This window comes from Python bivittatus, unplaced genomic scaffold, assembly GCF_059951505.1.
Source record: "Python bivittatus isolate LINGU-HERP-01145 unplaced genomic scaffold, Pbiv_v1 ctg000350_np1212, whole genome shotgun sequence".
Classification (NCBI taxonomy): domain Eukaryota; kingdom Metazoa; phylum Chordata; class Lepidosauria; order Squamata; family Pythonidae; genus Python; species Python bivittatus.
The window spans coordinates 8008669-8025391 of NW_028277074.1; the positions used below are offsets into that span (position 1 = coordinate 8008669).

The 16723-nt window shown below is 34.7% G+C and overlaps 1 protein-coding gene across 3 annotated transcripts in view; it reads right to left on the reverse strand.

The window, feature by feature from the left end:
* CADM2 (cell adhesion molecule 2) overlaps positions 1-16723 on the reverse strand; it is a 468972-nt gene that overhangs the window by 279245 nt on the left and 173004 nt on the right. The gene's annotated exons all lie outside the window — the stretch shown is intronic.

The window sequence follows — 16723 nt, forward strand, 5'->3', positions numbered from 1 at the left end:
TGAACATACCCTTGACTGCTGAACTGCAGTGGGTTGAACAGAAACTGGCTGGCCACCAAAGAGCTACCAGTTACTAGAAGCTGTAAAACCAATCACACTGGCAATTGATGTTAGTGGTTCACAACCTAATAAAGTTCATATCTGAATAGTGTAATTTTCATTCATGGTTAATTTCTTGGCATTGCTGAATTTCTTGACCAATGCATTATCTTTTTAACTTCCAGTGATATGAATCACTATGAGGTCAGTGTCATGGAAGGATGCACCAATCCATATTTTCAGGGTAAGATCTAGTAACTCCTTGCTTCTTTATGTACCACATAACTGTGGTGTCATCTGATACCATCTGATAGCAATGTTTGGTTATGAAGGATGTTTGAATGCTTGGAGTTCTTTGAAAGCTGCCAGAATTTTGTGCATCAATTTCTGATCCAAAGGGATTGATAGTGGGTATTCCATCTTAAGAGACCTTAGTATCCAGGTTTTCACCAATGCCATGGACACAAATAGAATTCAATTAATCAGGTTGTTCATGGTGAACATGAATCATTGCCTTCCACAATCAATCCTAGAACCACTAGCTTCAATGACTGATTGTCTGTATTCATATGATGCTTTGAGGATCGTGTTAGTAAGATGAAATCTAATACCTGGATAGACATCTTTACATACTGGACCACACTGTTTCTTTTCCCAACCGGTCTAACTCTCTAGGTCCTTAGTGATGACTTTGTTTCATCTTGGGCCAAGGCACTCCACTAGAAACTGGAACATTTAGGTTTTCTTTAATTCAAGTGCTTGGGTCAGGGCACAAGTATGCACTAGAAGCAATCAAGCAACATCTTAAGGACATCAACATTCAATCAGATATTTTTTATAATTTTATTTGAACTTTTTAATAAACGTAGTAAAAACATAGAGACTAAACTAGAAGAAAAAACATAAAAAGGAAACTTCAGAAGGTGCAGAAAAAAGAAAACCAAAAGGAAAAGGAAAAAAGTAGAAAAGAAAAAGGCAAGAAAGACAATAATAAAGTGGCTTCTGACCTTTATCACACTGAACATAAGCTAATATAATAACTTTTCATCCTCTTTTAAAGTTACAAACCAAAAAAAAATACCTCTTTCCCCAGAGCCTAACTTTTATCTATACACAATCCAGAAATTGTCATCTTTTCAGTCCTGGTTCAGCAAAAAGTCCTTTAGGAGTTATCAGAAATATCAAACAACTAATTTATCTGTGATCAAGTAGTCCAACTTCATATTCCTTCTTTTTGCTCTTCACAATCTTAACCTTTAAATCATTTCAATGGCATTGCACGATTTGATCTTTCATCATCTTTGGCATTCAAGAAGAGTTTTCAAAGCTTTCACCAGCCTGCTTTGTAAATTCCATAAAGAGTCATCATCCAGGATTTCTTATCACAGCTGTTCCATGTCCAGATCCTTTTCTAAATTTGTCTTTTGTATTCCCATTGTAGTAATCTCAATTTTGTTTTCTTGCATGCTTTCAAACTCTATAATATCTATGTCAGGTAAACGATTTATAAACTTTTTTCTCATCACCTTCTAAACATTTATCCATTGAAATCTGTATCCTTTCTGAGATTTTAGTTATTAATATCTCAGTCCAGTTATCAAAAAATTCTTTAAGATAAGAAAAAGTTATAGCCAGCTTAGCTATTTTCTTTTCTGCCTGGTCCTTTAGTTCTTTCTAGTGTCCATTTGCAAACTTCATCAAGCCTCAGTTCCTAATATGGGTTTAGTTCCATTTCAGTCATTTCCCACAAATATATTTATATACTTTTTTTAAAAAAAATCTTAACACCAGAAATAACCAATATTCGAAATCTCTCTGGATTCCCAATCCATCTAAAACTTTCTTTAATCAAAATCTTTTTTTTTTTTTTTGCTTTTTGCCAATTTTATATTATTATAAATTATTAAGTCTCTGTTTAAAATTTCTTAAATCCAAAGAAGAAGGTAAAACTCACCAGGTGTCAAATTAAGCTTGCTGCTTTGAAGGTCACTAATATCCATAAAGTGGTTAAATTGAACATTTCTGAATGTGATTAGAAAGTGAGTTTGGCTGACTTGTGTCCTTATTAAAGGCACCACTGCTGCTAACAACAAAGATGTCATCTCCCTTGGCTCCTGGTGTTCAAGCCCTTGGGAGACCGCTGTTTTACAGTCTCCTTGCAAGGAGCTGCCGTTCATAGCACTCATGGGCAATCTGTTGTTCTCTCTTTCTCCAGAGAGCTTCAAAGGACTGGTCTATTTTCCAGTCTTTCATTCTTTACAGCAGTCATCATCTCTGCTTCATTTATGGAGACGTCTTCAGTCAACCATGACTCACAGCAGAAGCCAGCATTCAATCAGATCTGATGTTGCTCTGTAAATATATATTTTCAAGTAGTTCCTGGACACTTTCCAGACCTGCTTTATAATTTAGTCAAATGACTGTCCCCAACTCAGGGTGCCCTAAGCCTAGTGTGGTTCAGTGTACTACCATCAGTGGTTTTAGAGGGGAGATATAAGGGCATTCCACTCAAATGTAGACTATGCCCACATGTAGAAGAAGCCACTGAAACTATAAGACATGTCATATTGTACTGTCAACTTTATGTTGACTAACAACCCCACCGCACTTTTTTTAATTTATTTTTTTATTGCTTTTAAAATAATAACAAAAGAAAAAGAAAAGGAACAAAACACTAAGATAATTATGATGGAAATATGTTATTTTTTATTTATTATTAAATTTATATGCCACCCATCCCCCTATAGGGTGACTCTGGGTGGCTTACAATTAAAAACCAAGACAATAAAAACAATAAAAATATAAATACCCCCAATTAAAACACAAATAACAAATCTATAAAACCAATATACAAATCAAGAAGATGGGGGAAGCAGTATCACTCATCCCAAGAGCCAGTTCCAGCAATGCAAGCCCCCATCAGGCCCCAAGGACATCTGGCATAGCCATGTTTTTACACCTTTTCGGAAGGCCAGGAGAGTGGAGGTAGCCCATACCTCAGCTGGCAAGCTGTTCCACAGAGTGGAGCCGACGGCAGAAAAGGCCCTCTTCCTAGACCCTGCCAGCTAAAATTCCTTGACTGACAGGGTCTGCAACATGCCCCTTCTGCCTGACCGAGGGTGGTGGACAAATATAATGGGGGTGAGATGGCTCCTCAGATTACCTGGTCCTGTGTCATGAAGAGATTTAAAGGTGATAACCAACACCCTGAATTGGACCCGGAAGCAAACCAGCAGCCAATGCAGCTTGTGTAATATGTGTTATATGTGCCACCCTAGGAGTGTTCAAGATTGTCTGCACTGCTGCATTTTGTGCCAGCTATAGCTTCTGAATACTCTTCAAGGGTAGCCCAATGTACAGCCCATTGCAGTAATCCAAACGGGAGGTGACCAGGGCAAGAGTGACCTCATGGAGGGCCTCCTGATCCAGGAAGGAGTGTAACTAATGCACAACATGAAGCTACACAAAGTCCGTCCTTTGAACAGGAGTCGTGAGTTTAGGAGGACCCCCAGATTATGCCCCAGGTCTGTCTGGGTTAGAGCAACCCCATCTAGAACCAGAGATGATAAGCTCCTAGATCTTGAGGCTCCCCTTATCCACAGCCACTCCATCTTACCAGGGTTTAGTTGAAGCCTATTGCCCCATCCAGGCTCCTACAGCCTCCAGGTACTCCAAAAGGGCAGACACAGCATCACTTGGGTCACCTGGGATGGAGATATACAGTTGAGTATCATCAGCATACTGATGATACCTCATCCCATGGTGCCAGATGATCTCATCGAGCAGTTTCATGCAGATGTTAAATAGGAGAGGCAAGAGCACCAAACCTTAGGAACCCCACAAAGTAGGGGCCGTGGACTGGATCTCTCTCCCCCTATCAACACCGATTGGTGTTGGTCTTTGAGGAAAGAGATGAACCAACAGAAAATTGTGCTGCCCAGACCCAACTCCCACAGCCAACCCAAAAGGATACCATGGTCGATGGTATCGAAAGCCGCTGAGAGGTCAAGAAGAGTGAGGATGGATGCATTACCCCCATCCCGCTCTTCTTGATACATTGTCAAAATAAAAGAAAAAAAAAAAACATAAAAAATGCTTTAACAAAAAAGTGAAAGAAATGCGGCAAAGAAAAAATAGTAATTTATGATATGTCATTATAACAGTAAACAGTTACAATTCTATATATACTTATCTAATGTAAATATTATTCAAGTATGTATATATTTCTAATACTATTATATGACTACCTTTTTTTTAACCTACTGTATTTTGTATAAATGAGTCCCATATTTCATTATACTTGTCCATACAAAGTCTACATCTAGAGGCAATCCACTCAAAAGTGGCAAGTACAATCAGTTCTTCACTCCATTGAGCAAATGGGGCCATACATTTATCTTTCCAATGCTGCAATATTAGTCTTCTGACCATAGTGAGGGCATGGAGAATCCATTTACATTGCCTGGTTGTCAAATTCCATGTACTAGGTATATAGTTCAAGAGAATATTATCCTCTGAAAATTTTAGTTTTTATTGCACAATCATATTTATATAATCTACTACTTTCTCCCAAAACCTAGTACGTATAGGACATTGTAGAAGCATATGTTTTAAAGAAGCATTATCCTTATTAAATCTCCAACAAAATGCTGTTTTTGACAGTCCTTTTCTATACAAACATACTGGAGTCCAATAAATTCTAAATATTTTTTGTTCTTGTTGTGTATGTTGTAATTTGGGATACATTGACACTCTTGCTATAGAAGTTAAGACACTCTCCCATTTTCTAGACAATATAGGAACCTCTAATTCTTTATTCCACTCATTTCTTAGCATCTGTATATCAAATTGATTTATTGATAACAAATATCTATAAAAATTAATCGTGGGGTTTTTGTTTCTTTTTAATTTTAAAGGATTAACAAGTTGTTCTAGTATCTCAGGTGTCTCAGAAGCTGAAAATGCTGCTGGTTCAAAGAAAGTTGGTAGCAAATGTTGCCATTGGGCTACATCTAATATATGATATTTATCTCTCAACACAGAGTATTCTTCTTCATCATCTATCAGTTGGTCCAAAGTCAATATCCCTGTTTCCATCCAATTTTTCCATTATCACCAACTTTTTCCCAATTTTTAAAGTTGGGTTTCTCCATAAAGTCAATGTGGCATGAAAAAAGGATCAAACATTTTTTTTTTATTAGACATTACATTCCCTAACTTTCTAACTGACATAACTGTTTCCAGAGATACTAGAGTTTTAGTATATTGTCTATCCAACCAAAAGTGCTATATATGTATATTCCAAAGTTGCCCAAATCAGAAAATTATTACTAATTGTTGCTTTCCAGTATTTAATACTTAACAATAAATAAGCATGATGATGTAGCTCCAGATTTGGAAAACCAAATCCTCCCTCATTAATTGGTAATTGTATTTTCTGTAAAGATATTCTCAGAATCAAAGAACCCCATAGAACTTTTCTAAACAAAGAATTTGTTTCCTGAAAATCTTTTCCAGGTATATAAATTGGAATTCCTCTCAGAATATAAATTGATCTGGGAATAATATTCATTATGAGAGTATTCACCTTTCCCCAAAGGGTGAGATTTAATGACTCCCATCTATCAATATCTGAAGAAACCCCTCTCTATATTTATTTATCTTACATGTTACTGAGTTATATCTTTTGGTATATATACACCTAGATATTTAATGGATTCAGTACAAATGTGGAACTGATATTTCTTAAATGGATGGGTACCAGATTTTCACCTATTGACATCAATTCTGATTTGGACCAGTTAATGGAGTATCCTGCTATTTTACTAAAGGCATCTATCTTTTGCATGAACACTAGGATAGTAATATGAGGTTTAGAGATAAACAAAACAGTGTTGTGTGCAAATAAAACCAATTTGTATTCAACTGAGTTTTGTACTACTTCATAGATCTCCCTATATTGTCTAATAGCACAATCCAAGGGTTCCTCACAGGTATTAAACAGCAAGGATAAAAGTGAACATCCTTATCAAGTTCCTCTAAGTAGTGGGCAAGTAGGAGAAAACATGCCATTAACCTTTACTTTAGATGTGGGTGACTCATGTAATATCTTAATCCATTTTATGAATTTCAAAGAAAATCCAAACCTGTTTAGTATGGCAAACATGTACTGTTTATATATTTTGTCAAAGGCTTTTTCAGCATCTAATAATAAAATTAGAAATTGATCTTTATTTTATTTAAGTCTATTAGATCAACAACTAACCTAATGTTGTCTGCTGCTTGCCTAGTTTTTATAAACCCCGCTTTATCATTCTTAATAACAAACAAATCACTTGCTGTAACATATTTGCTAACACTGCTGTTAAAATATTTGTATCAACACTGATCAATGAGATTGGATGATAATTAGCACACTGAGCGTGATCTTACCTGCTTTTGGTATAACTGTAATATAAGCCTGATTAATTGCTGGGGATAAAATACCCTTATCAAATATCTCTTCATTCACTTAACAAAATTTTGGCACCAAAAGATCTATAAATGTTTTATACCACTCAAGAGAAAATCCATCTAACCCTGGTGTTTCACCACTTGCCATTTTTGAAATTATTTCTTTAATCTCTACCTCAGATAACAGAGCAAATAAAAGTTGTTTTTGTGTATCATTTAAATGTGGTAGGTTAATTTTATCTAAAAAGGCCTCTATATCTTCATTTGTTACATTCTCTGGTTGCTGTATAACTCTGAATAAAATTTTAAAAATTGACAATTTACATCCATTGAAGTTTTATATATTTCATCTCTTTCATTTCTAATAATTGGAATCATTGTCCTATCTTTCTTTTGCTTTAAGTGATTAACCAAGATCTTACCAGATCTTTCACGGTTCTCCCGGTATCTCTGTTGTAAACATGTTAGCATAAACTCTGTCTATTGTGATCTTATAGTACTTAATCCATATTTCTTTTTCTGTACTTCTCTGTACAAAATTGTAGATGGGCATCTAACCATCTGTCCCCATAAATGTTTCAGTTCATCTTTCAAATTATTTTCCCTTTTATTTTTAATCTTATTTTTGTATGATGCATAAGCAATAATTCAACTTTGAATGTCTGTTCTATATGCTTCTCATTCAAAAATCCAGGTACTTGATGTTTTCGAATTCAAATCAAAATACTGTAAGGTCTCTACCTGCATTTGTTGTATGAATTCTTTATAATTCAATAGGGAAACACTGAAATACCAATTTTTCAATACTTAACCGGTTTCTGAAACACACATTTCAAGGTGATTGCACTATGATTAGATACATTACAAACTTTAATATTACATTCTTGAATTTGGTAATATAAGGTCGATTATATTAAAAAAATAATCAAGCCTAAAAAAAATTCTGGTGCACATTTGAATAAAATGTATATTTTCTTTTAGTTGGATATATCAAACACCCGGGATCTATTAAATTCAATTTCTCCATATAAGTCTTAATTGTTTCCCTCACTAATGACATATACATACATACATACATACATACATACATACATACATACATACATACATACATATTTGGTGCTTGTGTATTTCTATCAAACTCAGGGTCCACTATTTCATTGAAATCTCCTCCTATTAACAAGTTATCATAAATACACTCATTCAAGTGTTGAAAACATTCATAAAACACAATAGGAGAATCTAAATTTGGTCCATAAACGTGAACCATAGCTATTGCAGTCCCTGATATTTTACCACATAAAAATAAATAATGGCTTTTTGCATCAATGGTAACTTGTTGTACATCAATTGGGAATCCTTTTCAAACCAAAATGGCCTCACTTTAGCTTTTGTCGACGTATCCATGAGGTAAACCTTTCCCACACAGCCCTTCATTAATAGAGATTTATCCTGTTCCATTAAATGAGTCTCCTGTAGATAAGCAACATCTGCTCTTAATGATTTTAAATATAGTAAGATTAAATTTTGTTTCTTAGATTCTCAGGACCCTTTTACTTCATCCATTAATTTTATTTTGGCCCACTTATCAATATTGTCTCAATACCAATTCATTTTATGACCTGTACCATTTAATAAATATCTAATAATTTTTTTTATGTTTCAATATTTAACATATTTTGTAGTATTGCTCACAGATGTAGAACCTCCATAAATACTCAATTTAGCATTCAAATACCATTCTATTATGTATATAAATATAATTTATACTTAAAAGAAAAAAAAAAGAAAAACATGATTATGCGCAAAAAATAAAAGAACAAGCATATAACATTATTAAAGAGATTAAAAAGAATCCTAAAAAAAAATGAGAAAGAAAAAGAAAATCACAGAACTTGACGACTTCCCAAAGGGGAAGGCAGGGTGGTTTCATCTCTCTTCTTACAATGAAAATTACAAAACAGTTTCAAACATTATTAGTTGAAGGAAATGTACTGTGTGTTAAAAATAGATGGTAGAGTTGGCAGTATGCCCAGACTTTTTATCTTGAAATTAACCAAAACATAAACAAAAAAGAGTACAGGGGGAAAAATGCAGGCATAGAGGCTTTTAAAATAAGGCTTTTACAGCAGAGCTATAGGCAAACTCGAACAACAGATTCCATGGAGTGAAGCACAATCAGGCTTGTCCATTAACAGATTTTAAAGATAGGATAAAGGTCTCTACATTGAAAGGATTATCAAATCTGTGAATCTGATCTTGATGATTAATGCAGAATGTAGCTGGAAAACATGAAATGCTGAAGTTGTATTGATCTGGCAAGATTTTGAGCTTTTGTAAACATCCTTCTCTTTTCTGAAACTTTAGTAAAATCAGGATAAATTTATATCTTGCTTTGACTAGAACCCCATTTCAAAGGAGACTTTACTGATTCCTGGCGAAATATACATGAAATCTCATCTCTTGTGATAATACAGAGGAACTAGTTTCAATAATAATTTTGAAACTTGTTCCAGTCTTCCTTCTCGTTTAAGGAATTTTAATCACATGATCAAACTCAACTGGAAAATCCATTCCCAAAGGAAGGAGCTTTCTGAAAAAAATCCTCCATAAATTCAGCCAGGTTTGATTGACTTGGAGGATTTTCAATACCAATCACATGTAGATTTTTCCTATGCAATTGTGACTCTAAATAAGTAATTCATTTATCCAAAATATTATGACTGGCTGGAGTAATTGTCTCATGAGCATTTAAGTGATCCTCATAGCGAGCCATTTTTAAATCACATTTTAGCTCTGCCAGATCTTGTTGGATCAGCTTCTAGACTTGTACCTGAGCCAAGGTCTCTTTTAACAAATTGGTAGAAGAATCTTCCTCCACCATCTTGCCTGGCTTGGCAGATAGTGGCACAGTTGAAATTGAGCCAGTGGTTGAATGTTTAGGTCTAGTTGCCATCCCCATAGCTCATTAAAAACAAGATAATATGTAATAAAAAGTTTAATTTACCAATGACCAAAGTCGGTTTCCATACTGTCCAATAATTCAGAAGTTTGAAATCACTTCAATCAGGAGAGAGGCAAGAGACATGCACTCACAGAGGTATCCCAAACAGGAAGTCACAAACCCTCCATACTAAATCAAATTTCCCAGTCATTCTGATCAGTTTTATTTACAACTATTATTCTTGACTCAAATGACTCTATCATTTTAAGTACAGCCAAATGTTGCCATGTAATATATAAGATGCACAGTAGTTTGATTGACAGGCTTAATTAATTTTAAAACAAATGGAAGTTTTGTGTATGTAATGTGTTTTTATAAACTGGTCATTCATTAGAACAAATAAACTCTCTCTCTCTGTGCATTCATATGCATGTATAGCATAAATCAGGGTTACAGAAGTGGCTATCACCATGAGACTGAAAAAAAGTACTTGGAAGAGATGTGGAATACCAGGCACTAAAGGGATGTGAAAAAAGAAGTTCTTCCATTTCACTGAACTAAGTCTCACTCCAGTAAACTGATAACCAGAGAAGTAATGAGAAAATATTTCTCACCATTACTTCACAAGCCAATAAGAACTGCAAATTATGTCCTGACAACAAGCAAATGTTAAAATATGCAAAGGCATTGTAATCAAGGGTCTATGTCTGTCTGTCCGTCCATCCATCTATCCATCCAAGCAAACAAACCAACAAACATGCTCAGTTAGATGTTAAAGTAACTCATAATTTGATATCAACAACCAGTTATTTTAATCAGGACCGATTCTGCCATCAGGAAGCCTTCTAATTATTTTTATTAAATAGAGTCTAGATTTTGTAGAGCACTGTACTCAAATGGAAATGACTGAGATTACCAAACTGGAAAGAAGAATAGGAGTAAGGCAGGTGTAATGGGCAAAATGTAGGACCAGTGTGTACATTTCCAATGCTTATTTTTTAATAGGCTATCATATATTAATGTAAATGCTAGAGCAGGGCTTTGTACAACATTTCAAACCTTTTACATCTAGCACTGAACTGGTAGTCAGTTGTTTCTTTCCAAAAGTAAATGATTAAAGACATGCATTCTGTATTTATCAAGGAAATTATGCATTTTATACTCCTACAAAAAAAGTAAAAAAAAAAAAATCATTTCTGACATGGGATAGCCTTAGCTAAATTAACAGAAGCTTCTGTCCTAAGTTGGAGGGCTTTTTCCTGACTTTGAATGTTTAAATAGGACTTTTTTTCCCCAGTCATACAGTATATGCTGTTTTTAGAATTAGAAACATCTCAAGTTCTAGTAGCTGATATAATATCTATATAATATACCACATATTAATTAAAAGATGTTATAGTACAGACACCCAAAACCTATATTTTGCCTTCTATCTTTATTTCAATGTCAGCAGTATGTATTTATTTGAGAGCATTCCTGAATAAGAAATATGATTTAAATTATGTCTAGAATCAGTTTATACCTTTCTAAAGTATTATACAGTTTTGTTTTGAAGGATGGCTTTACTTTGCCAGATATTGTACTAGCAAGGTATATAATGTAATGTTGTCTATTTGTTCATCTCATTGCTATTTTGGAGTGATACTGAGGAGTGTGGGTCAAATAAAAGTTCATTCAGGAAAAAGTTCTAGCAGGGATACAAGACAGCTTCTCTAGAAATGTGTATGTCAGCCTTTTACTGCACACTTCCAATAAATGTTACTGTTGTGCAACACTCTTTGTGTAGACAGAATGAAGCCACTATATAAATCATATTCCCTGTATGCATAACTTATACTGTATGTAATATAAGAGACAGGATGATTGCTTCCTTCTTATTGCATAAATCCAGGGGGTGGTGTCCTTCCTAGGCTTACAACTCCTGCTAAATTAGCAGGTGACAGTTCTGGCTAGATGGTCCTTTGAATAGTTTCATCTTGTCTGTTAATTGCAACCTTTCCTTGAGCAGGAAATCCTGCTAACCATCACACATCTTGGTAATCTCTCATTTAGATTTCTAAAATGCCCTCTACAAAGGGCTGTCCTTGAAGACCACTCATATAGTTCAGCTGGTCCAGAATGCAGTCGTTTAGGTAGTTATGAGTACTAATCAGCTCACCTATTTAACAGTACTGCTCAGTCAGCTGCACTGGTTACCAGTGTGCTTCTATAAGCAACTCAAGGTGGTGGTTGTCACTTTTAAACCCCTCCATGGTAATGGGACCTAGTTGTCTGAAGGAGTGTCTATCCCTTGCAATATGTTTATTTTTGGTTTCTAAAGAGATGGCTTTCCTTTCCTTTCCTTTCCTTTCCTTTCCTTTCCTTTCCTTTCCTTTCCTTTCCTTTCCTTTCCTTTCCTTTCCTTTCCTTTTTCTGCCCAATGTCTTAAAGCCTGTTCTGGAATCACCACTGGGAGGCACTGAAATAAAAGGTTAAGCCATGCAAGAATTTTCATTTTTACCACTGCAATTTGTCCTAAAATATTAAAATGTTTTGAAGCCCAATTTTTCATTTCCTTATTTTTTTCCATGTTGGTACATAATTATCTGTAAAGGTTTTATTAATATTTTTTATAATAGTGATGCCTAAATATTTTAAAGATTTATATACTATAGGAATCCCTAAAATAATGGAAGTTTCCTTCTGTGTCTTTGGGGGTGTATGAAAAAAGCATCAAATGTGATTTACCAAATTAACTGATAGTCCTGACACCTCTGCAAATTCCTCTAACTTCTTCTTAATATAGCTAGCTGAATGAGAAGCATTTGGGAGAGTCAAGATCATAACATAAGCAGATAGATTTAGAAGATATATCTTCTTCTCCATTTGTATCCCATTAATCTGATTACTGGATCTAAGTGCTATTGCCAGCACTTGTATAGCTAGATTCAATAGTAAAGGTGATAAAGGACAACTCTGCTTGGTACCTCTTAAAATTGTGACAGGATATTTATCATAACTGTTGAGTCTTCTCTGGGCTTTTGTTGATCCATAAATATGTTCAATCATCTTACAAAAGCCAGCCCCAAATTTAAATTTAGTTAATTTTTATTTTAAAAATTGTATTTCCAGACAATCAAAGGCTTTAAATATATCTAAAGAACATATGGCTAATGAAAATTTATTAATTTTACTAATTTGTATACTATTTAGTAATTGCCTGATAGGGGTAGATATATTTTGGTTTGCCAGATTGATCCACATGAATAATTTTACCTATAATCATTTTTAATCGCTTAACTAAATTTAGTGTACAGTTTATAATCTGTATTGAGAAGTTAGATGGGCCTATAAGATGCCAAATCCTGGGAACGTTTACCTGGTTTAAGGATCAAAATTATCTCAGACTGTTTCCAAGATTCTGGTAAAGGTTCCCCTTGGTGCAAAGTATTGCAAAACAGTAGAAATTCAGGTGTTAAGAACTCTTTAAATTCTTTATAAAATTCCCCTGACAATCCATCAGGGCCAGGAGATTTTCCATTTTGAATAGTATTAGACTTCAGTGATTTCTGAAATAGAATAACGAGATTCCATAAATTATATATCTTCTGGAGCCAAATCTGGGACTGTTAATCTATTTAAATATTGATTAATTTTTATTCGTGATGGATTATTTGAGGAATATAATTGTTGGAAAAAAGTTTGAATTGTTCATTTATACCTTTGGTTTTCGTCACAGTTCGACTATTGCTGTTTTTAATTGCACTAATACATTTTTTCTCCTTAGCCTTTTTCAATTTGTTTTCCAGTATTCTAGAATTTTATTATTATATTCATAGTATCTTTGCTTGGCAAAAATAATCTGAGAGGAGATTTTATCTGTCTTGAAATCATCCAACTCTCTCCTTTTATTTACTATCTGTTTGTAAATACTATCTAATCCAGTTCTATTATAGTTTGCTAATAAATTGCTAATTTCTAAAGAAAGCTTACTTGCCTTTTGTGTTGTTGTGTTTTTTTTTTAATCATGCTCATCTGGTTTATACACTGTCCTCTTAATACTGCCTTCATAGCATCTCATCTTGTTCTTACTGATGTTTCATTTGTATGATTTTCTTGAAAACAGTTTCTCAAAGTTTGAGTTAGTCTTTGCTTTGCTGCTACATTATAAAATATTATAGGATTAAAATGCCAATTATAAGTAAATGGAATGATCTCTTCCAATTTGAGAGTAACAATCACTGGAGCATGGTCTGATATAAGTACTGGTGCAATTTTAACTTATTGCAGAAAACTTGAAAAAGTTTTAGATGACCATCTATCCTAGAATGAAATTTACGTCTAGCTGAGTAAAATTTATGTTCTTTTGTTGCAGGGTTCATAATTGCCCATGTATCTATGAGTCCAATACTGTGCATTCAATTTTGAAATCTCTTGTGCATTCCAACCTGAGGATTTGATGCATCAATACTGAAGTCCCCTCCTATTATAATTTTTTCTGTATTACTTTTTTCTACTCTTCTTTACTAATCTTTTGTAAGTAACTGATCTGACCCTGATTAGGAGCATATATGGATGCTAGAGTTAATGTTTTATTATCAAATTTCCCTTTTATAAATATATATCCACCTTCCCTATCTTTCAGAATGTTTTGAACCTCGAAAAGAATAGCTACTCCCTTTGATTTGTTACATCCTTGTGCAAAAAATTGTTTATCAAAATACCAATCATTCAAGCTATTTGTTGTATATGTTTCTTGTAACAGAACCATATGAGGTTTAAATGATTTGACATAATTAACAGTCCTTTTCCTCTTAATAGGATCTCCCAGACCTCTAACATTTAAATAATTCATTTTACACTGTTCTCCCATTAGCTACATTTTTAGAGCATCTCTAATTTCTCTATCCAGTTAAGATTATCTTGCATCCAGAAAATTATTGAAAGCTTATTGCTCACAAAATCTATCAGTTAGTTGCCTGATATTATAAAGAGCATTTATAATATTAGTGTTCTTTTCCTTGCATTAAAGGAAAAAAAAAACATAGTTCTACTTTGAATGAGAGGTACAACTTGTTGGCAGAGCTCTCTAACAAGGGATGAAGGAAGCAGTCTATGACTTGTCCTTGGAATGGTGGAAAGCAGGCTCAACCACAAGCTGAAGATTAGCGAAGAATACTGCAGTTAACTGCAGAGTAAAGGATATTATATTGACTGTATTACTTTTTTTTGTAATTTTTCAGTTTAGAGAAAGGGGGAAAGGAGGGAGTTAAATAAATAAGAGTAAAGTGCTAAATAAAATAACAATATAGGTAAAACAATGGCTAAGAAATTATTGTAATTAAATTTGGGAGTTTATTGGCTGGTGATGGGGAGAAGGAATCTCAGTGGGTCACACAAACCCCTAAGACCGTGAAGAGGATCCTTAAAGGATCCTCTGTGATTTTTTTCCTATTGGCCTAAGTGGGATTGGAGGGTAAGGAGGTTGGATATGGAGTCATTGTATAGTGTGGGGATAGGGTAGGGGAAGGGGCAAGGGAAGAGGGTGATTTTCAAAGGGAGGAGGGAGATGGGGAGGAGTGTATTAGAACAGTTCTATAGATAAAGCAACAATATATTAGAAAAAGACCACTTTTGATATATAGTAGCTAAGAAATGGCAACCAGTTCCCCCCCCCCCATAAAAATAGCCTTATGGGAATTTTAGAATTTTTTTTGGGGGGTGGGAATGAAATGTGTAAAATGAGGAGAGTTCAAAGCAAAACACAAATGTTCATGTAATTGTTTAATGAGTAGCAAGACATCCCTGAAGTGATATGATTGAAAGGGAAGAAACAGTTTCATTGTGATATGATTTTTGAAGTAAAATGAAATAAGAACTAGTTTGAAAGGGAGAAATGAATTACCATAAAAGAATCCTAATGTGTTCCTATTTAAAATTATCATGATTGTATCCACATGCTGATAAGGACTTTCTAAGAAATTGTTTAAAGTGTAAGTTGACTCAAACAGGAAAGACAATTTTTGATTTGATAAATAGTACTGAATTAATTATGCAAATAAATATGGCACATATGACCATGTTCAAATTATCCTACTTCAGACACATTATGCAAAGACCCAGCTCTCTAGAAAAGGCTCTAATACTGGGAAAGGTGGAAGGAAACAGGAGGGTGACAAGCAGCAAGGTGGATAGACTCAGCTACAGCGGTGATGAGTGTACTTTTGGAAGACCTGAAAAAATAGGTTAGGGATAGATTGTCATGGAGAAGATCTATGGGGTCACTAAGAGTCAAAAACTACTTGATGGCATATAATCAATCAATCAATCAATCAATCAATCAATCAATCAAAGTGTGTGTCAGGCCCAGCCCAAGAACAATGGTGAAACAGTCCAGTTGAGTTAATTTCCTTTATTTGCTTACACCATATAGACAGAATCTTGCCAGACTAAATTTGTACTACTGGAACTAGTGGACATACCCTGAGAGATTCTAGGGAGTGGCTATCCTGAACCTCTTATGCTTTCCATACTCTCCCTGCAGACTGTGTTGTCTTTTGTCTCCTTTCCCTTAATGGAATACATCCCCTCCTTCCCGATAGCCTTGTTCTCTGTTGCCATCCACCACAGTGTGTGAGTGTGTGTGTTTACTCCTCTATCTCTGCAGTGTTGCTGTCACTTGGCACCACTACATCTGTCGCCACTGGTCCCAGTGATGGTAGGAGTACTTGGTTTGTGACTCCTAAACTGGGAGAATGGCTCCAACAGATCCCAGGAGCAACATCAAGGCTCTCTGACCAGAATAGTGCAGTGCTAGGAACAGCTAAGATACCGCACAGAACCCTCAAACTTCCAGGCCTCGGGGGGGGGGGGGAGAGAGAGAGAGAGAGAGAGAGAGAGAGAGAGAGAGAGAGAAAGAAAGAAAGAAAGAAAGAAAGAAAGAAAGAAAGAAAGAAAGAAAGAAAGAAAGAAAGAAAGAAAGATTTTTTTTCACCAGTAAAAAATTCCACTTACAAACAATCATTAACTAGTCCTTTCTCATACTGCAGCAAGCTAGGCTTTATGTGAAGTGCAGACATATCCCGTCCCCCATCATTTGAACTGTATAAACTATAATTTTAGCAAATGAAGCAAAGAGCTAATCAAGTTTTGATTTGGTAATTACTTCTCAATTTGATTAGGGCTGGCAGCTAATCATCTCCAGAAATGTAAAGTCAGTATGTCTTTACATATTGACTTGGCAAATCAGAACTTTACTGTGATATTATAAGGATGTGCCATATATTGTCAACCACTATTTCCTTTAGC